The sequence below is a fragment of the Colletes latitarsis genome, unplaced genomic scaffold, assembly GCF_051014445.1.
Source record: "Colletes latitarsis isolate SP2378_abdomen unplaced genomic scaffold, iyColLati1 scaffold0007, whole genome shotgun sequence".
In the NCBI taxonomy this organism is placed as follows: Eukaryota; Metazoa; Arthropoda; class Insecta; order Hymenoptera; family Colletidae; genus Colletes; species Colletes latitarsis.
The window spans coordinates 6,193-30,000 of NW_027488367.1; positions in this window are offsets into that span (position 1 = coordinate 6,193).

Below are 23,808 nucleotides of genomic sequence, written 5' to 3' on the forward strand. Positions count from 1 at the left end.
GACCTAACCCAGACCTAACCCAGACCTAACCCAGACCTAACCCAGACCTAACCCAGACCTAACCCAGACCTAACCCAGACCTAACCCAGACCTAACCCAGACCTAACCCAGACCTAACCCAGACCTAACCCAGACCTAACCCAGACCTAACCCAGACCTAACCCAGACCTAACCCAGACCTAACCCAGACCTAACCCAGACCTAACCCAGACCTAACCCAGACCTAACCCAGACCTAACCCAGACCTAACCCAGACCTAACCCAGACCTAACCCAGACCTAACCCAGACCTAACCCAGACCTAACCCAGACCTAACCCAGACCTAACCCAGACCTAACCCAGACCTAACCCAGACCTAACCCAGACCTAACCCAGACCTAACCCAGACCTAACCCAGACCTAACCCAGACCTAACCCAGACCTAACCCAGACCTAACCCAGACCTAACCCAGACCTAACCCAGACCTAACCCAGACCTAACCCAGACCTAACCCAGACCTAACCCAGACCTAACCCAGACCTAACCCAGACCTAACCCAGACCTAACCCAGACCTAACCCAGACCTAACCCAGACCTAACCCAGACCTAACCCAGACCTAACCCAGACCTAACCCAGACCTAACCCAGACCTAACCCAGACCTAACCCAGACCTAACCCAGACCTAACCCAGACCTAACCCAGACCTAACCCAGACCTAACCCAGACCTAACCCAGACCTAACCCAGACCTAACCCAGACCTAACCCAGACCTAACCCAGACCTAACCCAGACCTAACCCAGACCTAACCCAGACCTAACCCAGACCTAACCCAGACCTAACCCAGACCTAACCCAGACCTAACCCAGACCTAACCCAGACCTAACCCAGACCTAACCCAGACCTAACCCAGACCTAACCCAGACCTAACCCAGACCTAACCCAGACCTAACCCAGACCTAACCCAGACCTAACCCAGACCTAACCCAGACCTAACCCAGACCTAACCCAGACCTAACCCAGACCTAACCCAGACCTAACCCAGACCTAACCCAGACCTAACCCAGACCTAACCCAGACCTAACCCAGACCTAACCCAGACCTAACCCAGACCTAACCCAGACCTAACCCAGACCTAACCCAGACCTAACCCAGACCTAACCCAGACCTAACCCAGACCTAACCCAGACCTAACCCAGACCTAACCCAGACCTAACCCAGACCTAACCCAGACCTAACCCAGACCTAACCCAGACCTAACCCAGACCTAACCCAGACCTAACCCAGACCTAACCCAGACCTAACCCAGACCTAACCCAGACCTAACCCAGACCTAACCCAGACCTAACCCAGACCTAACCCAGACCTAACCCAGACCTAACCCAGACCTAACCCAGACCTAACCCAGACCTAACCCAGACCTAACCCAGACCTAACCCAGACCTAACCCAGACCTAACCCAGACCTAACCCAGACCTAACCCAGACCTAACCCAGACCTAACCCAGACCTAACCCAGACCTAACCCAGACCTAACCCAGACCTAACCCAGACCTAACCCAGACCTAACCCAGACCTAACCCAGACCTAACCCAGACCTAACCCAGACCTAACCCAGACCTAACCCAGACCTAACCCAGACCTAACCCAGACCTAACCCAGACCTAACCCAGACCTAACCCAGACCTAACCCAGACCTAACCCAGACCTAACCCAGACCTAACCCAGACCTAACCCAGACCTAACCCAGACCTAACCCAGACCTAACCCAGACCTAACCCAGACCTAACCCAGACCTAACCCAGACCTAACCCAGACCTAACCCAGACCTAACCCAGACCTAACCCAGACCTAACCCAGACCTAACCCAGACCTAACCCAGACCTAACCCAGACCTAACCCAGACCTAACCCAGACCTAACCCAGACCTAACCCAGACCTAACCCAGACCTAACCCAGACCTAACCCAGACCTAACCCAGACCTAACCCAGACCTAACCCAGACCTAACCCAGACCTAACCCAGACCTAACCCAGACCTAACCCAGACCTAACCCAGACCTAACCCAGACCTAACCCAGACCTAACCCAGACCTAACCCAGACCTAACCCAGACCTAACCCAGACCTAACCCAGACCTAACCCAGACCTAACCCAGACCTAACCCAGACCTAACCCAGACCTAACCCAGACCTAACCCAGACCTAACCCAGACCTAACCCAGACCTAACCCAGACCTAACCCAGACCTAACCCAGACCTAACCCAGACCTAACCCAGACCTAACCCAGACCTAACCCAGACCTAACCCAGACCTAACCCAGACCTAACCCAGACCTAACCCAGACCTAACCCAGACCTAACCCAGACCTAACCCAGACCTAACCCAGACCTAACCCAGACCTAACCCAGACCTAACCCAGACCTAACCCAGACCTAACCCAGACCTAACCCAGACCTAACCCAGACCTAACCCAGACCTAACCCAGACCTAACCCAGACCTAACCCAGACCTAACCCAGACCTAACCCAGACCTAACCCAGACCTAACCCAGACCTAACCCAGACCTAACCCAGACCTAACCCAGACCTAACCCAGACCTAACCCAGACCTAACCCAGACCTAACCCAGACCTAACCCAGACCTAACCCAGACCTAACCCAGACCTAACCCAGACCTAACCCAGACCTAACCCAGACCTAACCCAGACCTAACCCAGACCTAACCCAGACCTAACCCAGACCTAACCCAGACCTAACCCAGACCTAACCCAGACCTAACCCAGACCTAACCCAGACCTAACCCAGACCTAACCCAGACCTAACCCAGACCTAACCCAGACCTAACCCAGACCTAACCCAGACCTAACCCAGACCTAACCCAGACCTAACCCAGACCTAACCCAGACCTAACCCAGACCTAACCCAGACCTAACCCAGACCTAACCCAGACCTAACCCAGACCTAACCCAGACCTAACCCAGACCTAACCCAGACCTAACCCAGACCTAACCCAGACCTAACCCAGACCTAACCCAGACCTAACCCAGACCTAACCCAGACCTAACCCAGACCTAACCCAGACCTAACCCAGACCTAACCCAGACCTAACCCAGACCTAACCCAGACCTAACCCAGACCTAACCCAGACCTAACCCAGACCTAACCCAGACCTAACCCAGACCTAACCCAGACCTAACCCAGACCTAACCCAGACCTAACCCAGACCTAACCCAGACCTAACCCAGACCTAACCCAGACCTAACCCAGACCTAACCCAGACCTAACCCAGACCTAACCCAGACCTAACCCAGACCTAACCCAGACCTAACCCAGACCTAACCCAGACCTAACCCAGACCTAACCCAGACCTAACCCAGACCTAACCCAGACCTAACCCAGACCTAACCCAGACCTAACCCAGACCTAACCCAGACCTAACCCAGACCTAACCCAGACCTAACCCAGACCTAACCCAGACCTAACCCAGACCTAACCCAGACCTAACCCAGACCTAACCCAGACCTAACCCAGACCTAACCCAGACCTAACCCAGACCTAACCCAGACCTAACCCAGACCTAACCCAGACCTAACCCAGACCTAACCCAGACCTAACCCAGACCTAACCCAGACCTAACCCAGACCTAACCCAGACCTAACCCAGACCTAACCCAGACCTAACCCAGACCTAACCCAGACCTAACCCAGACCTAACCCAGACCTAACCCAGACCTAACCCAGACCTAACCCAGACCTAACCCAGACCTAACCCAGACCTAACCCAGACCTAACCCAGACCTAACCCAGACCTAACCCAGACCTAACCCAGACCTAACCCAGACCTAACCCAGACCTAACCCAGACCTAACCCAGACCTAACCCAGACCTAACCCAGACCTAACCCAGACCTAACCCAGACCTAACCCAGACCTAACCCAGACCTAACCCAGACCTAACCCAGACCTAACCCAGACCTAACCCAGACCTAACCCAGACCTAACCCAGACCTAACCCAGACCTAACCCAGACCTAACCCAGACCTAACCCAGTCCTAACCCAGACCTAACCCAGTCCTAACCCAGACCTAACCCAGACCTAACCCAGACCTAACCCAGACCTAACCCAGACCTAACCCAGACCTAACCCAGACCTAACCCAGACCTAACCCAGACCTAACCCAGACCTAACCCAGACCTAACCCAGACCTAACCCAGACCTAACCCAGACCTAACCCAGACCTAACCCAGACCTAACCCAGACCTAACCCAGACCTAACCCAGACCTAACCCAGACCTAACCCAGACCTAACCCAGACCTAACCCAGACCTAACCCAGACCTAACCCAGACCTAACCCAGACCTAACCCAGACCTAACCCAGACCTAACCCAGACCTAACCCAGACCTAACCCAGACCTAACCCAGACCTAACCCAGACCTAACCCAGACCTAACCCAGACCTAACCCAGACCTAACCCAGACCTAACCCAGACCTAACCCAGACCTAACCCAGACCTAACCCAGACCTAACCCAGACCTAACCCAGACCTAACCCAGACCTAACCCAGACCTAACCCAGACCTAACCCAGACCTAACCCAGACCTAACCCAGACCTAACCCAGACCTAACCCAGACCTAACCCAGACCTAACCCAGACCTAACCCAGACCTAACCCAGACCTAACCCAGACCTAACCCAGACCTAACCCAGACCTAACCCAGACCTAACCCAGACCTAACCCAGACCTAACCCAGACCTAACCCAGACCTAACCCAGACCTAACCCAGACCTAACCCAGACCTAACCCAGACCTAACCCAGACCTAACCCAGACCTAACCCAGACCTAACCCAGACCTAACCCAGACCTAACCCAGACCTAACCCAGACCTAACCCAGACCTAACCCAGACCTAACCCAGACCTAACCCAGACCTAACCCAGACCTAACCCAGACCTAACCCAGACCTAACCCAGACCTAACCCAGACCTAACCCAGACCTAACCCAGACCTAACCCAGACCTAACCCAGACCTAACCCAGACCTAACCCAGACCTAACCCAGACCTAACCCAGACCTAACCCAGACCTAACCCAGACCTAACCCAGACCTAACCCAGACCTAACCCAGACCTAACCCAGACCTAACCCAGACCTAACCCAGACCTAACCCAGACCTAACCCAGACCTAACCCAGACCTAACCCAGACCTAACCCAGACCTAACCCAGACCTAACCCAGACCTAACCCAGACCTAACCCAGACCTAACCCAGACCTAACCCAGACCTAACCCAGACCTAACCCAGACCTAACCCAGACCTAACCCAGACCTAACCCAGACCTAACCCAGACCTAACCCAGACCTAACCCAGACCTAACCCAGACCTAACCCAGACCTAACCCAGACCTAACCCAGACCTAACCCAGACCTAACCCAGACCTAACCCAGACCTAACCCAGACCTAACCCAGACCTAACCCAGACCTAACCCAGTCCTAACCCAGTCCTAACCCAGACCTAACCCAGACCTAACCCAGACCTAACCCAGTCCTAACCCAGTCCTAACCCAGACCTAACCCAGACCTAACCCAGACCTAACCCAGTCCTAACCCAGTCCTAACCCAGACCTAACCCAGTCCTAACCCAGTCCTAACCCAGTCCTAACCCAGTCTTAAACCAGTCCTAACTCAGACCTAACCGAGACGTAACCCAGACCTTATCCAATTCAGTCCTAACACAGTCCATATTCATTTTTTTTTTTTTTTTTTTTTTTTTTTAGATACCGAAGGAGATCCTTGGATAGGCACCCATGCCTCAGAAGAATATATGGGTAGTTTGAGAATCTGACTCACCATACCCCACAAGTGTCTCATCCGTCTTTACTCATTCAGACACCACTCATGCCAACAAGCATCCCGGGATGCAGGCGAAACTGCTCTCCGCATTACTTCACCTAACCAATTCTAAACTAGCCCTAACGCAGTTCCAATACAGTCATTACAAAATGGGCTAGGTCTGGGCCAGTGTAGCGGGGGTCTGGGGCGCGCAGACCCCAGTCAGCAAAACGAATTCAATATGATGCTGTTCAATTTAACATGATACCGCTATTACAAAGGGGGTTAGGTCTGGGCTAGTGTAGCGGGAGTCTGGGGGGCGCAGACCCCTGTCAGCAAAACGAATTCAATATGATGCTGCTCAATTTAATTTGATACCGCTATTACAGAATGGGTTAGGTCTGGGCTAGTGTAGCGGGGGTTTGGGGGGCGCAGCCCCCCATTCAGCAAAACGAATTATGTACGATGTGTTCAATTTAATATGATACCACTATTACAAAGTGGGTTAGGTCTGGGCTAGTGTAGCGGGGGTCTGGGGGGCGCAGACCCCTGTCAGCAAAACGAATTCAATATGATGCTGCTCAATTTAATTTGATACAGCTATTACAAAATGGGTTAGGTCTGGGCTAGTGTAGCGGGGGTTTGGGGGGCGCAGCCCCCCATTCAGCAAAACGAATTATGTACGATGCTGTTCAATTTAATATGATACCACTATTACAAAGTGGGTTAGGTCTGGGCTAGTGTAGCGGGGGTCTGGGGGGCGCAGACCCCAGTCAGCAAAACGAATTCAATATGATGCTGTTCAATTTAATTTGATACCGCTATTACAAAATGGGTTAGGTCTGGGCTAGTGTAGCGGGGGTTTGGGGGGCGCAGCCCCCCATTCAGCAAAACGAATTTAGTACGATGCTGTTCAATTTAATATGATACCGCTATTACAAAGTGGGTTAGGTCCGGGCTAGTGTTGCGGGGGTCTGGGGCGCGCAGACCCCAGTCAGCAAAACGAATTCAATATGATGCTGTTCAATTTAATATGATACCGCTATTACAAAGGGGGTTAGGTCTGGGCTAGTGTAGCGGGGGTTTGGGGGGCGCAGCCCCCCATTCAGCAAAACGAATTTAGTACGATGCTGTTCAATTTAATATGATACCGCTATTACAAAGTGGGTTAGGTCCGGGTTAGTGTTGCGGGGGTCTGGGGGGCGCAGCCCCCCATTCAGCAAAACGAATTCAATATGATGCCGTTCAACCCCTCGGGAATTTTTAATTTCTGTTTTATTCACCGTAATGCTCATGGAACGTACTTTCATATTCTTGTTTTTTGCTTCACGAAAATTTTTGTACACTAATTACTTTTTAATAGGAAAACGTGCAACGGCAAACTCCTTCCTAGAGTCACTGGGGTGGTGACATGACAAAATATGTTAAGATCAGCCGCCCCTATGCGTAAAGTATGTCGTTTTTCCATTTTTTCACCCCGGAGCGACACCAACATTGTGTTGCAATTTTAAACTGCGCGGTTAAACGGCGGGCCAAACAGTCGGTGGTTTATGCAACAGCAAGCATCAAACTTGTAGGAGAATACACGCCCGTGATAGTATAGGAGATTCCCACTGTCCCTATCTTTTGGAGTTCAAGATGGCCGCCGTACTGAACGCACGCGTTGTGTCGAGCTCCGCCTAGGATACGTGGAAAAGTGGTTAAAAGTGCAGTGAGAGAAAAGTGCATTACGTGAGGGTGTAGTGCCAGTGACAACGAGTATTTTGAGACGTGAAACGCCAAAATCGGTTGAAAAATAGAAAAGTTATGAGTGTGCAAAGTTTCGACGCGGAGTTAACCTCGTTGCCACGTGGCCACGCGTTACCGAGGTAGCGTCGGCTGGGCGAGCGCTCATTGGCCGCCGAGGCGGGCGCCCATTGGCTGCCGCGCGCCCTTAAGCCGCCGCGTGCCTTAAGGCGGGTGCGCACGGTGCAGTTGCTCGCGCGCGCGCAACGACAACTAGCGCCGCGTGCGACAAGTCTTCGAACCACGGTCTCTGAATTTCGGCGGGTGTTTTAAACCTACCGAAAGGAAATTTTCGAACTTTCTGAACTTTGTGCGGGAATTTCAAATCCACCGAAGAGAAATTTTTACATTTTTCGAACTTTTCGATGTTTTTGCGGGAAATTTGAACTTAGCGAAGCCTTCTCGTCGAATATATCGAGTCTTTTTTTTTTTTTTTTTTTTTTTTTTTTTTTTTTTTTTTTTCTTTTTCGTTACATACGCTTACCGGGCATCAGTGTTCACGTGCACTAGTGAGTCGCGATGGGGGACGAATCCTCCGATATGGACTACGTGCTAGCCACGCGCAGGACGAAACCTCGTAGGAAAAGGAGGATATCTACGGAAATGGACTCTGAGACCTCCGCAAGCCCCAAGGTTCGTGAAGCACCACCCACGACTAAGGCCCGGAAAGAGTGCCAGGATGGAAGTGATGCCGTAAAGGAGAAGGACGCAACCGGCTCTGAAGCGGCAGAAGAGGGCCCCTCTGGAAATATCTTTAGTCTTAAATCGAAGTCGGAGAAAATCCACAGGAGCCTATTGAAATTTATGACGGACCCGGCAAATCAAGTAAACGGGACCAGCCTCAACTATATTCTGGCGAAGTTTGCAAAGTTACAAGGAATCTTGAATGAATCTCTAATACTTAACGGCAACCTCCAGGGGCAAATAGAGGCTCACAAGAATGAAAACGCGGATCAAAGAAAAACCTTTGAAATCGCAGTGGAAAAAAGCGTACCAAACCAGGCCCCCACTCGTCCACTGACATACGCAGAGCGTGTAGGAGTGAAATCCCGTACGGCTGCGATCTCTAACGTTAAGCAGGATCCTCCAAACGTTATCACTATCACACCCCGGGACTCTAACATTGCCGACACGAGTGATCAGACAAAACAGAAAGTTTTCCAGTTAATATCGCCGACCGAGCAACAGATGCAGGTGAAGAACGTACGCCGGATTCAAGGTAACGGGATACTCGTGGAAACGGCCAGAAAATCAGACATCTCGACTCTCTTGGCTAGCGAGAAACTGAAAGTTGCTGGATTCATTGTTGGTGCGCCCGCAAAGAAAAACCCGCGGGTGATTATCTATGACGTCCCGAGGACCCAGAACGACGAGGCTACCCTGGACGCACTTGTGGAGCAGAGCATGGACATTCCGGACAGGGCAAAATTCAGGCAGCAGCTGAAATTGGCGTTCAAAACGGGTAGTAAGGACAAAGAAACCTGCAACTGGGTGCTTGAAGTCTCCAAGCAGGTAAGAGATTTTATAATAAAAAAGGAGCGACTGTACATAGGCTGGAGCTGCTGTAGAGTCCAGGATTATGTAGCGGCCACGCGTTGTTATAAATGCCAAGGCTTCGGCCACACGTCGAAATTTTGCAAAGCGGACAAAGATACCTGTGGACATTGTGCAGCGCCAGGACACAATTTCAAAGACTGTCCCAATAAAAGTAAGCAGGCGGTTTGCTCGAACTGCAAAAAGGGCGGGAAACACTCCCACCAACACGCGGTAACGGACAGGGATTGCCCTGCATACGTAGCAGCAATAAACCAGGTCCTCCTACGAACCGACTATGGCCAATAGTGCCCCGCGTCGTGTTAGAGCCCTTAGAATCGCGCAACTCAACATGCGGAAATCGCAGATAGTTTCGCTCGAAGCCAGCAAGTTGATGGAGGAAAAGGGCATAGACATTTTGCTTATGCAGGAGCCCTACAACTTCAGAGGAAATTTCATAGGTTTCGGGATTCAGACCCTCTCTATCTCTGGAGCCAAACCGGGCGCGGTCACCCTTTCGGGAATAGTAATAAGAAACTCACTGCTCACTGCCTTAAAAATCACGCATCTCAGTGATGAACATTGTACATGCATAGAGCTGTCCGGTCCAGCCGGCCGCATATACCTGGTGAGCATGTATTTCCAGTTCTCGCACCAGATCGAACCATACCTCGACAGAGTCCAGGAGATAGTCAACGAACTGCCCGGGCAGAAGATTATATTCGCCGCAGATACGAATGCTAGGTCGCCATTATGGCACTGCGAGTCAACAGACCAACGAGGGGAAAAACTAGAGCAGCTGTTAGCCAGCCTAAACCTGGCAGTTCTCAATAGACCGGATAACCCGCCAACCTACCGCTCCCACTCCGGGCATTCGAACATTGATGTAACCTTTGCCACACAACCCGCGGTCAACCTGATAGGAAATTGGACGGTCGCTGATGCATGGACCGGGAGTGACCACAATGTCATTCACTTCAGTCTAGGCGCCGATGATAATCTTCCACCTTGCACGTGCTCACAACCGCGATTCAAAACCACGAGAGCTGATTGGAGGAAATACCAGGAAATTCTTCACTTGGTAAACCTCCGGAACCCTGTCCGTCAAGAACTCATCACCAAACAGGATGTAGAGGAAGCGGCACTCACGGTACAGACGAACATCATTGAAGCCTGTAATCGATCCCTGAAGAGGAAGCGATCCCAACAAAAGGCTGTTCCATGGTGGACAGAACTTCTCACGCAAAAAAAGAAACAGACGTATAGAGCAAGGAAGGAATTCCAGCAAGAAAGAGACCCCACCCGTAAGGAAGAGAAAAAGGCTATCTACCGGAGAATGAGGAGAGACTATACCACACATGTCTACACGGCGAAACAAACGAGCTGGGAGGAGTTTGTTACAGAGGCTGGGAACAACAACCCTTGGGGCATTATTTATAAACTCCGTACTAACAAAATCTCCCTGGAAAAAGCATTATCTACACCACAACACAGAAACAATAGAGACAACGAACCGATCACATGGCACACGACAGCACGGAACCTCTTGGACGCACTGGTCCCTGACGACTGTGAGGATTATACGGAGACGCAGAGAGAGAGGAGAGCCCTCTGTGCGCAACCCCTGGACACCGCGGACACCCCTAGTTTCACACTCGCGGAAATGCAAAAGGCAATTCGCAGCCTCAGAAACGGCAAAGCTCCTGGCCCAGATCAAATCGAGGTCGAAGCCTTCAAAGCAGCCCTCCCGACCATGCATCAGACTCTTCTTACCCTCTACAATAGCTGTCTTAGAACGGGAACCTTCCCAAAAAATTGGAAGGAAGGATCTATACGAGCGTTACTGAAAGGTGCGGACAGGGACGACTCGCTCGTGTCGTCATATCGCCCTATCTGTCTCCTATCTGTGATTGGGAAGAGTTTCGAAAAGCTTCTGGTCACACGTCTGAAACCGATCCTCCTCGACGTGCACCTATCATCAGACCGCCAGTTTGGCTTCAGAGCAGGCCGTTCCACCGAGGACGCAATAGTGCGTATGAAGCAGTTGGTAACCGAGACACGTTGCACCTATGCCCTCGCTATGCTGTTCGATATAAAAGGCGCCTTTGACAACGTCTGGTGGCCCAGCGTCCTTCACCGGCTCAGAGAAAGAGGATGTCCCGGTAACATCTACGCAGTCATCAGGGATTACCTCAGTAACCGGACAGTGAGTATCATTGGTAAAAGCAACGAGGTGACGAAGCAAGTTTCGAAAGGGTGCCCTCAGGGGTCCATACTCGGGCCTAGCCTTTGGAATCTGGTATTCGACGATCTACTCATCAGCCTAGAACGCGGAGGCTACGAAGCATTCGCGTATGCAGATGACCTCATGCTCATCATCACCGGGAACTCCCGACTACAGTTGCAGAATCTCGGACAAGCCGCCGCCACAATGATAGAGAACTGGTGCAAAAACGAGAAACTCGAAATTTCAGCTACAAAGTCGGAGCTCATCCTATTTAAAGGAAAGCTCGATGTCAGAAGACCCCCGACCATTAAAATCACAGGCGTACAGATTAAAATGACCACCTCAGTCAGATACCTTGGCATCCACCTGGACTCCGGACTTAAAGTAAAAACACATATACAGAAAATAAAAGCAAAATGCCTGGAAAAGTTTAACTCGCTGGCGATCGTGGCAAGGAAGACATGGGGTCTCAGGCACGAGTGCCTGCGTACTCTATATACTGGACTCTTTGTCCCCATCGCGACTTACGCGGCCGCGGCGTGGTGCGACAAGCTGAATAAAACGATCACCAATGAGCTCTGCAGGGCGCAAAGAATTACCCTCCTCCGTGTAACAAAAGCTTACCGAACAACCTCCACCGACGCACTCCCCGTCATCGCAGGGGTCCTACCGATTGACCTGAAGGTGATCGAGGCTGTATACAGATACAAGATTAGAAAAGGAATAAGTTTCAACATAGAAGATTACAACTTCCCCGAAGACGCAGAAGTCAGGCCACCTCGCAACGTAATACAGCAACACCTTCTCAACACATGGCAACAGAGGTGGGAGGCAACTGAAAAGGGTCGCCACACCTTCAGCATCTTTCCGAGCATAAGTGAGAGATTAAACATGCCCTGGATCCGACTTGACCATTTCCTGGTACAATTTCTGACTGGTCACGGGGACTTCGCCGCGAAGCTGAAGGAGTTCAACCTCGTGGACGACGCACACTGTGCCTGTGGACATCCAGAAGAATCCGCATGGCACGTACTACTGGATTGCCCATTGCACGACCTGGAACGCGCTGAATATCGCGTGGTCACCAACCGGCAAGGTATAGCTTGGCCGCCGGCACCGACACAAATAGTTCACCAGACGACAATAGCAGTGCTTCAGGACACGGTCAAGCAGATCCTACAGAAGAAGGAAAGGAACTGGATCAGACCGCCCACTGGCATCTAAACAAGGACTTCAACATCATACAACCCCGACAGTCGCTGCAGGCGGTGCTTCGGCATCGTGACTGTGGGGTTTAACGGCGAAAGCCAACCTGCACGGGGTCGAGCATAAAAGCTGGCGGTTCTACCTCCTCGTGGTCCCCGCTGGACAGCCCTTCGCGTCGCTTGCGACGTGCAGGGCTGACTAAACGAACCGCTTCCCATTACGGGTAGACCCAACTTGTCCAATGACTCCTCCGGGATGAGGGCAGGGTATTTCCAGGCCCCAGATTTACCTACCATCTACGTAAATCGCTCCCTTCGCCGTGGTTAACTAGAAAGTATTGACAAAACGCACACAACATCTCGCGGGCAAAGGCCGATATGGGGTTACCCCGAGGTGCGGCACGTCGCAGCGCGACCCTGACTGCCCACACTATATGTCCCTATCTTTTTTTTTATCTCGAACATATATATACCGGCTTATCGTCAATAACTCGAAAACCAGCACGTTAAGGATAATTTTCGTCTATACGATTCTTATGCAGTTTTAGATTCTCTACACGGTCCAATGATCGTTTTATTTTTTCGTCGAATTTTGAGAATTTTTTTTTTTTTTTCTCGAAAACGAGCTCGACGACCTGCACTTTTGACGACGCCATCGTGTTCCCCGGATTTTTTCCTGCAAGATAGCGTGGCGATTTTTTGTCCTACGACGATTTTTGACGCCGGAGCGATGATTCGGAGCAGAGCGGACTTAGAAAGTTTCGCGCGTCGACCGCCGGACCGATCGCTCCAGGCTGTTTTTCGTCAATAACTCGAAAACGAGCACGGTAACGCTCGTTTTCGCCCGTACGATACTTGTACCGTTTACCGTTGGCTACCTGGTAGATGGTTTTTTTTTTTTTTATCTCGAAGTTTGAGAGCTTTTTTAACTTTTTTCTCAAAAACGAGCGCGTGAACGCCAATTTTCGTCTATACGATTCTTATGCAGTTTTACATTCTCTACACGGTCCACTGATCGTTTTATTTTTTCGTCGAATTTTGAGAATTTTTTTTTTTTTTTCTCGAAAACGAGCTCGACGACCTGCACTTTTGACGACGCCATCGTGTTCCCCGGATTTTTTCCTGCAAGATAGGGTGGCGATTTTTTGTCCTACGACGATTTTTGACGCCGGAGCGATGATTCGGAGCAGAGCGGACTTAGAAAGTTTCGCGCGTCGACCGCCGGACCGATCGCTCCAGGCTGTTTTTCGTCAATAACTCGAAAACGAGCACGGTAACGCTCGTTTTCGCCCGTACGATACTTGTACCGTTTACCGTTGGCTACCTGGTAGACGGTTTTTTTTTTTTTTATCTCGAAGTTTGAGAGCTTTCTTAATTTTTTCCACAAAAACGAGCACGTGAACGCCAATTTTCGTCTATACGATTCTTATGCAGTTTTAGATTCTCTACACGGTCCACTGATCGTTTTATTTTTTTGTCGAATTTTGAGAATTTTTTTTTTTTTTCTCGAAAACGAGCTCTACGACCTGCACTTTTGACGACGCCATCGTGTTCCCCGGATTTTTTCCTGCAAGATAGCGTGTCGATTTTTTGTCCTACGACGATTTTTGACGCCGGAGCGATGATTCGGAGCAGAGCGGACTTAGAAAGTTTCGCGCGTCGACCGCCGGACCGATCGCTCCAGGCTGTTTTTCGTCAATAACTCGAAAACGAGCACGGTAACGCTCGTTTTCGCCCGTACGATACTTGTACCGTTTGCCGTTGGCTACCTGGTAGACGGTTTTTTTTTTTTTTATCTCGAAGTTTGAGAGCTTTTTTAATTTTTTCCACAAAAACGAGCACGTGAACGCCAATTTTCGTCTATACGATTCTTATGCAGTTTTACATTCTCTACACGGTCCACTGATCGTTTTATTTTTTCGTCGAATTTTGAGAATTTTTTTTTTTTTTTCTCGAAAACGAGCTCGACGACCTGCACTTTTGACGACGCCATCGTGTTCCCCGGATTTTTTCCTGCAAGATAGGGTGGCGATTTTTTGTCCTACGACGATTTTTGACGCCGGAGCGATGATTCGGAGCAGAGCGGACTTAGAAAGTTTCGCGCGTCGACCGCCGGACCGATCGCTCCAGGCTGTTTTTCGTCAATAACTCGAAAACGAGCACGGTAACGCTCGTTTTCGCCCGTACGATACTTGTACCGTTTACCGTTGGCTACCTGGTAGACGGTTTTTTTTTTTTTTATCTCGAAGTTTGAGAGCTTTCTTAATTTTTTCCACAAAAACGAGCACGTGAACGCCAATTTTCGTCTATACGATTCTTATGCAGTTTTAGATTCTCTACACGGTCCACTGATCGTTTTATTTTTTTGTCGAATTTTGAGAATTTTTTTTTTTTTTCTCGAAAACGAGCTCTACGACCTGCACTTTTGACGACGCCATCGTGTTCCCCGGATTTTTTCCTGCAAGATAGCGTGTCGATTTTTTGTCCTACGACGATTTTTGACGCCGGAGCGGTGTTTCGGAGCAGAGCGGACTTAGAAACTTTCGCGCGTCGACCGCCGGACCGATCGCTCCAGGCTGTTTTTCGTCAATAACTCGAAAACGAGCACGGTAACGCTCGTTTTCGCCCGTACGATACTTGTACCGTTTTCCGTTGGCTACCTGGTAGATGGTTTTTTTTTTTTTTATCTCGAAGTTTGAGAGCTTTTTTAATTTTTTCCACAAAAACGAGCACGTGAACGCCAATTTTCGTCTATACGATTCTTATGCAGTTTTAGATTCTTTACACGGTCCACTGATCGTTTTATTTTTTCGTCGAATTTTGAGAATTTTTTTTTTTTTTTCTCGAAAACGAGCTCGACGACCTGCACTTTTGACGACGCCATCGTGTTCCCCGGATTTTTTCCTGCAAGATAGGGTGGCGATTTTTTGTCCTACGACGATTTTTGACGCCGGAGCGATGATTCGGAGCAGAGCGGACTTAGAAACTTTCGCGCGTCGACCGCCGGACCGATCGCTCCAGGCTGTTTTTCGTAAATAACTCGAAAACGAGCACGGTAACGCTCGTTTTCGCCCGTACGATACTTGTACCGTTTTCCGTTGGCTACCTGGTAGACGGTTTTTTTTTTTTTTATCTCGAAGTTTGAGAGCTTTTTTAATTTTTTCCACAAAAACCAGCACGTGAACGCCAATTTTCGTCTATACGATTCTTATGCAGTTTTATATTCTCTACACGGTCCACTGATCGTTTTATTTTTTTGTCGAATTTTGAGAATTTTTTTTTTTTTTTCTCGAAAACGAGCTCGACGACCTGCACTTTTGACGACGCCATCGTGTTCCCCGGATTTTTTCCTGCAAGATAGGGTGGCGATTTTTTGTCCTACGACGATTTTTGACGCCGGAGCGGTGTTTCGGAGCAGAGCGGACTTTTTTTTTTTTTTTTTTTTTTTTTTTTTTTTTTGTCGTGGGGAAAATCTTCGAAAGACTCCCTCCCACCTCCTTGGGGAGAGGTGGGAGGGGTGTGTGGGATTCCCCGCGCCCGTACAACGACTGGCGCGGGACCTACCCACTAAAAACCCCACGGTGACCCTTCGGCACGCTTTGGGAGGATACCGGGAATCGCTCGAAGCATTCTTCCGGTATCCTCCCCGTGCCCGCGCTTTCGCGCCCATCCCCCGGGGGGACAATCGGTCCCCCCAGTAGACACACTGCCTCATAGCGGCGGGACGGGGCCACTCCATCCCGCCGCTATCCGTCCCGGGGCCGCGTTTAGTGGCGGCTGCGAGCCCCAACTCGCAACCGCCCGCGACCCCGTTTCCACCCCTCGGCGGCCGGGCGTTCATGGCCGCACCAGACCGCCGAGGGTGCCTCCCCTTGCGTCGGACCGGTAGGGGGAGGCACTCCTACCCCCAACCGGTCCGACCCGGCGCCGCCTGGCGGGAGGAGGGTCCCCTCAGGACCCCCCTCCCAGCCTAGGTCATCCGCCACGCCGAGGCGGCCGCCCGCGACGCCTCGCGACCGGGCGACGACCTCGGGCCACCGCCCGAGCGCGAGCTTCAGCGCGCCGCTGAAGCTCGCGCTCCCTCCCCGCGGCCTCCTTCTGCAACATTACGTTCTCGCAGAAGGAGGCCACGGCCCTCCACTTCTCCTCGCTGCCGAGCATGGCGCGCACCACGCCCGGCAGCGAGACATCCCGCCCGACGACGCCGACCAGGACACGGCGCTCCCCCTCCCACTCGGGGCATACCTCCAGGGTATGATCCGCCGTGTCCTGCTCAGCGTCGCAGTGGCAGCAACGCGCCGTCGGCTCCTTCCCTATCCGGCACAGGTATCTTCCGAAGCTGCCATGCCCGGAAAACACCTGTGCCATCCGGTAGGTGAGGCTGCCATGGCCTCTGTCCAGCCACTCCTTCAGGAGTGGCCGAACCGCCCCGACAGTCCGGTGCCCCGCGGTTGGCAGAGCCAGCCGCTCCTGCCACGCGAGCAACACGGACTGCCGGGCCTGGCGCTTCAAATCGCCCCAAGCAGGTTCCTGCCCGCCCGGGACCGCCCCCACCCCCGCGCGACGGTCGACGCGGTGCCGGTACATCACCGCGTGCGACCGCGCGAGCAGGTCCATGGGCGGCATCCCCGCTAGAACCGTCGCCGCCCCATGTGACATGGTCCGATACCCGCGGACGACCCTGAGCGCCATGCGCCTCTGCACCCGACGCAGCATAGTCATGCTGCGCCGGGAGGCAGCCAGGTCGTCCGCCCAGACTGGGGCCCCGTATAGGGCCACCGACTGGACCATTGCCACATAGAGGCGACGAACTCGGCCCGCCGGGCCCCCCAGGTTGGGCAGGATCCGGCCCAGAGCCGCAACCATCCTTTCCAACCGGGGGACCAGGCAGCGGAAATGCTCCTCGAAACGCCAGTGGCTATCGAGGATCAGCCCTAGATACCTGATCCGCGGCTTCACCTCGATGTCAGCCCCACCCACCCGGATCAGAGGGGGTGGCGGATCCTGCCGAGGTGAATGAAACGCAATCACCTCGGTCTTATGGACCGCCACCGTCATCCCCATCCCCCTGATCCGGTCGACGACGCGTTGCGACCCCTCCTCCGCGCGACGCATAGCCCTCCCCCAGTGCGCCCCGACGGCCAGCACCAGTGTGTCATCCGCATAACACACCGTGCTGACGCCGTCGGGGAGGCCGGCCCGCAACACCGAGTCGTACGCGATGTTCCACAGGAGTGGCCCGAGGACCGACCCCTGCGGAACACCGCAGTACACCTCCCTCCGCATATCACCATCCCGGCCCGGATACTCGATCCACCTGCCGCGGAGATAATCCCCGACGACCGCCCTGAGACAAGGGGGGACCCGATGATATTCGAGTCCCCTCCTTATCTCTTCCCAGGGGAGGGTGTTAAAGGCATTGGCAATATCCAAGGATATTGCCAATGCCACCCCTCCCCGGGAGACGGCCGCCCCCGAGAGGGCCCTCACACGACCTATCGCGTCGATAGTCGATCGGCCCCCCCGGAAACCGAACTGGCAGTCGGCCAGACCGGGATCACCCCGCGACAGGTGCTCGACGAGGCGGGCAGCAATCACTCGCTCGAAGAGCTTGCCCACCTCGTCGAGGAGACAAATGGGCCGGTATGCGGAGGGAGACTCCGCGGGCCGACCCTCCTTCCGGAGGAGGACCATCCTCGCCACCTTCCAACTGGGGGGGAATCGCCCGTCCCTCAGGCAGCGGTCGAACAACCGCCTGAGGTCGGCCCCAAGGACGCCCTGGGTCAAGACCCAAACCCGGCCGGGCACACCATCCGGACCCGGGGCCGTGTTACGAACCCCGAGCCGTCTGATGGCCGCTGCCAGCTCCTCCTGCGTGACCCCCAGCTCGGCCGTCCACTCCACTGGGACAGCCGCCGCCGCCGGAGGACGCGGTCCCCTCTCCCCAATTGGGAAGAGTGTATTGACCACGTCCTCCAGCAGCCGGGGGTCAAGACCCTCGGTGACGGGGGGCGCCCACGGGCGGAGCTTGTTCAGCACCACCTTATATGGGCGCCCCCATGGATCGTCATCAAGGGTCTGGAGGAGCTCCTTCCATGCCCGGGTCTTGGCCCGTTTGATGGCGACCTGCAGAGCAACCCGCGCCACGCGGTATGCTCCATACAGGTCATCAGCTGCCCTCGCTCGCGCCACGCCGTCGCCTGTACGTTGACGACGGCGCGCGCGGGTGTACTGGCGTCGGGCGCGGACAGTCGCGACTCGCAACTCCGCGATCGCGTCCGACCACCAGTACACCGCCCGGCGAGGAGAAGCCCGCCCGACCCGAGGCATCGCCGCGTCGCAAATACCCGCGACCAATGCTCCGAGCCGGGCGACCTCCTCCTCTATGCTCGGCAACTCGGCCGCTCCCTGCGGCCAAGTTGCAGCGAGGGCAGCTGCCATCAGGGCGTCCTTGTCCAGGCGCCGAAGCGCCCAGCGGCGTGGTGGGGTGCCACGCAGGCGGCCGTGTCGGGATGCACTCGCGGCGGCAGAGACCTCCATCCGGATGTACCGGTGATCGGAGAGTGTCTCTGCCCCCGCGACCACGTGCCAACCCGACGCCATGCGCACGGCGTTGGGGGTCGCGAATCCAACATCCACGATGGACCCCCCATATCGCCGCACGCATGTGTGCTCCGACCCCCGGTTCAATACCCGGAGGTCGAGCCCCGCCGCCCAATCGCCCAGGATCCCGCCGCGAACGGAGGCCCCGGGGGATCCCCAAGCCACCGACTTGGCATTAAAATCCCCCAGGACCAGCACCGGCCGGGCCGCGTAGCGCTGCACGCATGCCGCGACCTCGGCCAAGTACAGCTCGAACGCAGCGTGACCGCTACGGGGCGAAATGTAGCACCCCACCACAGCGACTCCCCCCCAGTCCACGGCGACGAATCCCCGACCGCGCTCCAACAAGGAGAACGGTGGGGACCCGTCGCCCCCTCCCCATACCGTCGCCACCAAGCCGTCCGCGTCGCCCACCCAATGAGGGTGATCAGGGACGCGGTACGGCTCGGCGGCGACCGCCAGGCCAACCCCCCACTCCGCGAGGACTTGGGACATCAAGTCCTGTGCCGCGCGGCAGTGGTTGAGGTTGGCCTGGAGGAGGAGGCGGGGCGGCATTAATTAATGGCCGCGCCAGCCTCCTCCCGGCCGTCCGTCCCCGTAGCACCGTCCACCTCCATGGAGGACGATGCCACCGCCCTCGGCACCGGAGCCGGTGCAGCCCGCCTCTTCCTCTCCTTCCGGGAGGGGGGGGAGCACTTCTTGCTCCCCACCCTGTGATCGGCTGGCCTCCCCATGTCCGCACACAGCGGGCAGTGGGGGGCCGCCGAGCACTGGCTCGCACGGTGCTCTTTGGCACCGCAGCGGTAACACTGACCGCTGCGGTCCACCGGCGAGGTGCACCCCTGCCTCACGTGCCCCAATTCGAGGCAGCGGTGACACTGGAGCGGGCGCGGCGCGAGGATTTCCACTCGCGCCGAAACCCACCCCACCAACACCCTCCCGGATTCCGCCACCTTACGGGCGGCGGAGAGGGGGCACCGGGCCCACACCGACCCGAGGCCGGAGGGCGACCTGCGGATCTCTCCGATCCGCAGGTCCTCCACAGGACAGTCCCCCGCCCTCGCAAGGGCACGGGACACATCCTGTGCGCTGACCGAGTCGTCCAGCCCACAAACGCGCATCTCCGTGCGCTTCGTGGGCCGGGCGACCCGGACACCTCGCTCGCCCAGCTGCTCCCGGAGCCTCTGGGCGAGACGATCCGCCTTCGCGCCGCCTTCTGCACCGGGGATCTCCAGCAAGAGACCCCCGGTCACGGCCCTCTTCGCCCTCACGGAGGCGATGCCCAGCTCTTCCAGGGAGATATTCTCCCTGGCGAGCCGCATCGCCTCCGCGAGGGTCAGGTCGCCCCCCTGCGCAACGGTCAGCGTCACCGCTGCCGTTTTTGGGGGACGACCTGGTCGTGCCTTCCCGACCTTCGCGGCCTTTACCTTGGCCGCCGGCGGCGGAGGCGGAGGCCGCGGTTGCGAGGCCTTCCTCGCCGCCCGCTTCGCCTTCCGCCCCACCACCTCACTCCACGCCACTCCCCCTTGGGAGGGTGCCGTGGAGGACGCGACCACCGCGACCACGGGTACACCACCCCCCTTGGGGGTCGCGACCCGGGGCCCTGGTGCCGCAACGCTGGGCGGAGCCTTCACTCCGCCCTTCTTTGCCTTCCCCGACTGTACCGGAACAGGTCGGGGAGGCACGGCCTTCCTGCTGACCGCTCTTCCGGCGAGGAGCTCCTCCCGGAAGGCGGCCAGCTTGCCATCAATCATGTCCCCAATCCTCCTCAGAAGATCGTCTTCTGAGGAGGACGGGGACTTCTTCACGGGCGGAGTGCGGGTGGAGGGGCCCGCGGTGCCCCGCACCACTGCCGCCGCACTCCGCTTATTTACCTCCGCCGAGGGACGCGGCGGTGGAGGAGGAGGGAGAATGGGAGGGAGGGCCGCGCTGTTCCACAGCGCCTCTGCCCTCCTCCTCCCCTGTCGCTCCTCCTCCAACAGGAGCTGCAGACGGGCGTTCCGCCCTCTCAGCTCCCGCGCCGCCTCCCTCATTTCCTCCGCCGCGGCCTTCAGGGCCGCCGCGCCACCGCTTTTCTGCCCCTTAAAGGCGCAGGCAGCGGCGACTTTCTCCACCCGCCTCAGGGACGAGGAGATCCTCTCCGATATCTCCTCGGTCACCTCGTCCCTGAGGCAACTCAGCCTCACCGACGGGCTCATCGCCCCGCCCACCTCGACGACGGCCTGCCCCGCCCTCTTCCTCTTAGAGCCTATGAGGCTCCCGGTGGAGGAGAAGGACGAGACTGACGCAGTCTCGTCGTCCTCCTCCACCTTCCACGAAGCCGGGCCAGGCGCTGGAGGCGGCGCGAGCGCCGTCACTCCAGTCCCAACACCGCCTTCGTCCTCCCCCTCTGACTTACCCCGTCCCATCCCCGTTTTAATAGTGAACTCCATAATATTCCCACGAGCAGGTCGGAAGAAAAGGTCCGCCCGGGCAGAGCCGCCTTACCCGGGTAAGCCTATATACTCCGGGGGTTCGGCAGGTTCCCCGGAGGTGGTCGCTTGGGATTGGGCCTTCTCCCCCAACCATGCATCCCATCGCCGCGCACCATAGCTTAGGATTGGAGGGCGATTTTATAGAGTCGCCATACTCGTGGCCCAGGCGGTTAAGCCAAGACCCCCGTTCCTCCTGCCGTCACGTACCATTCACAAAACCAATAGGGAATTGTGAATGGGTCGTTGTGACGACCAACAGGAGGCTTACGGTGTGTGTATGACTCGGGTACCCCGGGTTCGTTAAGCCCGTACTGCAGCTGAAAGGCTGGCAGCCCCTGAGGGGGAGCAGAGCGGACTTAGAAACTTTCGCGCGTCGACCGCCGGACCGATCGCTCCAGGCTGTTTTTCGTCAATAACTCGAAAACGAGCACGGTAACGCTCGTTTTCGCCCGTACGATACTTGTACCGTTTTCCGTTGGCTACCTGGTAGACGGTTTTTTTTTTTTTTATCTCGAAGTTTGAGAGCTTTTTTAATTTTTTCCACAAAAACGAGCACGTGAACGCCAATTTTCGTCTATACGATTCTTATGCAGTTTTAGATTCTCTACACGGTCCACTGATCGTTTTATTTTTTCGTCGAATTTTGAGAATTTTTTTTTTTTTTTCTCGAAAACGAGCTCGACGACCTGCACTTTTGACGACGCCATCGTGTTCCCCGGATTTTTTCCTGCAAGATAGGGTGGCGACTTTTTGTCCTACGACGATTTTTGACGCCGGAGCGATGATTCGGAGCAGAGCGGACTTAGAAAGTTTCGCGCGTCGACCGCCGGACCGATCGCTCCAGGCTGTTTTTCGTCAATAACTCGAAAACGAGCACGGTAACGCTCGTTTTCGCCCGTACGATACTTGTACCGTTTACCGTTGGCTACCTGGTAGATGGTTTTTTTTTTTTTTATCTCGAAGTTTGAGAGCTTTTTTAACTTTTTTCTCAAAAACGAGCGCGTGAACGCCAATTTTCATCTATACGATTCTTATGCAGTTTTAGATTCTCTACACGGTCCACTGATCGTTTTATTTTTTCGTCGAATTTTGAGAATTTTTTTTTTTTTTTCTCGAAAACGAGCTCGACGACCTGCACTTTTGACGACGCCATCGTGTTCCCCGGATTTTTTCCTGCAAGATAGCGTGTCGATTTTTTGTCCTAGCTCAATTATTAAGGAAGTTACGGTTTCTTGATTTTTCGGTATGTTCGAACTGGTCTTTTAGGCGGGCGCTCGGTCGCGCGGTGCTTTCGCATCGACCGACGTACCGATCGGCGGCGACGGTTTTTCGTCTATATCTCGAAAACTAGTACGCTAACACATATTTTGACCTATATGATATTTGTTCAGTGTAATTTTTTCTATCTGGTAGGCTGGTTTTTTTTTTTTTATCTCGAATTTTTTGAACGTTTTTGTTTTTTTCTCGAAAACTAGCGCGACGACCGATATTTTTAACTACGGTTTTGAATTCGTCTAATTTTTGCCTACAAGATAGCGTGTCGAGTTTTTGTCCTGCGACGATTTTGACCATTTTTTCATTTTTTTCTCGAAAACGAGCACGGCAATCTATATTTTTAACGACGGCATCGTGTTCCCCTGCTTTTTTCCTACAAGATAGCGTTTTTTTTTTTTGCCCTAGCTCAATTATTAAGGAAATTACAGGTGTTGGTTTTCGCTCTAAGTTATAACAGGCCGTTCGGGCGGGCGGTTGGGTCGCGCGGTTCCCCCCATAAGCGGCCGTGCGTAAGCCCGTGCGTCGCCGGCGTTCCGGCGGGCGCCTCGGTACCTATAAGAGAAGCGACGGTCCGGTCGAGTCGGTCGGGGCAGCGTCGAGCGTACGGCTATTCTTCGACCTCGGTTGAGAAGCAGTCGTCGCTCCTCGGGATTTCATCCTGACTGTTCTGTATCGTGCTCGTTCCAGACTTTCTCCACACTGCATTGCCACGAGTCGGTGTCTTTGACCGAATGGCTCTTGAAGTGGTATAAGCGTCTCGAGTGACGTTGGTGACTTGTATACGTTTAAAATATGTATACTCGTACTATCCGAGCATCAACTCTTCAGTCCGAGCGATTGAAAATTTTGTGAAAACCATAAACTGGCACTACACTCTACGGAGCGTAGCTTAAAAGG